Source organism: Ixodes scapularis, unplaced genomic scaffold, assembly GCF_016920785.2.
Source record: "Ixodes scapularis isolate PalLabHiFi unplaced genomic scaffold, ASM1692078v2 PGA_scaffold7__128_contigs__length_106722199, whole genome shotgun sequence".
Lineage (NCBI taxonomy): Eukaryota > Metazoa > Arthropoda > Arachnida > Ixodida > Ixodidae > Ixodes > Ixodes scapularis.
The window spans coordinates 6,460,857-6,462,943 of NW_024609882.1; positions in this window are offsets into that span (position 1 = coordinate 6,460,857).

The window sequence follows — 2,087 nt, forward strand, 5'->3', positions numbered from 1 at the left end:
GGAAAGGGCCTTATGCGGTGATCTCATAAACCCCTAAAATAACGACGTAAAAAAAATTAGACACAGCACAGGTTACCAAAACTCGAAATTTAAAAATACGCTTCCATTCTGCTTTCAAACGGCTCATGTTCAACATTTTCATACTTGGCAATCGCGATTGATTCCTTCAACAGGCGCTTGTGGTCGTTTCTTTCTGTTAATATCGGGGTTGTCGAGTTCCAAAACGGCACGTTATGGAACTCAACATGTATTGCGCCGTTGTGTGATCCGAAAGAATTGAGCACTGTGCGGTCATATTGTGCGCTGTGTGGTCCGAGAGAAAGTTAGTTTCAAGTTCAGCCCTGTCGTGCACTTTGCATTACATGTCACAGCTAACTGAAAAGCAAATCACCAGCACAAAACCTAATTTGGCTCTGTTGACGTCGGGATTGGACATAACATTTGAATTGAGCCTATAGAATTGACACTTCACTTCTACTTAAAAAAAAAAAAGGAAGATCCATTGGTGGATCTTCAGGGAATGCGTTAGCATGACCCTTTTTGTGAAACGCTAAAGGTGACCTCTTCACTTTTCCGTTCTGGCTTTTTCTTTGGCTTCCCCTGTTTTCTTGCTGCCTCTTTTGGGGTTGGTTAGGGGGTCAGTGTAGAGTCAGGGTCACACCGCTTATGCATCCTACAAAGGACAGTCTCCAAATATCAGTCACCGCAATACCCGGACTCTAAAAAAGGGGGTGTAGACGTTACACCCCTTGTCACATATACGACACCCCAAAACTTCAGTTGGACGTACAGCGCGCTGATGTCGAACTGACTGCCCCAACTTTTGCGAGAGGGTTGATGACGGTGCGATATAACATATTAAAAAGCTAAAGTATGTATTAAAGTCTACAGGAAAAAAACACACAGGTTTTGCAGTTGAGCCTAGAAAACCCCGATAACTTTTTTTGCAGTCAGTCACACTTACATTAACTATTTTAATGAGTTGTACAACTCGGCTATCAAGCCGCTCGTGAAATTTGGCAGCGTCACTGCGCTCTACATCCAACTGAAATTTTGGGGTGTCGCATATGTGACAAGGGGTGCAACGTCTACACCCCCTTTTTTCAGAGTGCGTGGTTCGAACGCCGCGTGCCAAGTATTATCTTGGAACTTGTTGCTATGCGGCATTCAAAGCACGGATCTCGCGAAGATTCTCATTCTAATCTGTCTGCGGAATGTCTTTTTTATGATGTATGAGCAGTGTGACCCCGGCTTTAGCGTTTCCCAAAGGGGGGACGTGCGTGAGATTTCCCGAGAGTCACGCAAACGCATTCCGTAAAGATCCACCAATTGATCTTCCCTTATTTTTGTAGCATAAACCAAGGCATACGCGCTCCGCCCACCTGCAAGTGCAGACTCACCCAGATATCTACGCGGTCATTGGCTTTCGCCCCGTGACGTCACCTCCCTCTCGCCTTTGTCCTTCACTGCTCTCCTCCTCTTTCCGCGGCGCGCTTCCGTTTCCACTGTTTTGTCTAGGGATGTCGCGAACCACCCTAGGTTCGATTTCGAAAGGTTTCGATATTTGCGAAGCGAACTGAGGTTCGATTTCGAAAAATTTCGATATTTTCGTACCGACCGAGGTTCGATTTCGAAAAATTCGCAACTTTTGACCACAGCGGAGTTTCGAATTCGTAAATTTCGAAGCTTTTACGGTTTCTAAAATTTCGAATTCGAATATTTCTAATATTTTTTTACTTCAGGTTCGATAAATTCGAAGATTTCGAAATTCTTTGTAAAAAAAATTCGAAAACTTCGAACGCTTCGCATTTTTATAGACATGAAGTTCGAACAATTCGAAGATTTCGAATTTCTTTTTGCATAAAGTCGAAAAGTTCGAAGGTTTCGATTCTCTTTTAACGCTAAATTAAAAAAAAAAAAAAAAAAAAAAAAAAAAACTTTCAAGATTTTGAATTTCTTTCTAATCCAAGTTTTCAAAGTTCGAAGTCCGATTTTCAAGTTTTTCCATAGTTTCAGTTTCAAATAACGTTTTCACGACTCCCTTGTTTTCACAAAATCAAGTTTAGAAAAGTTAGGGTGTGATATCT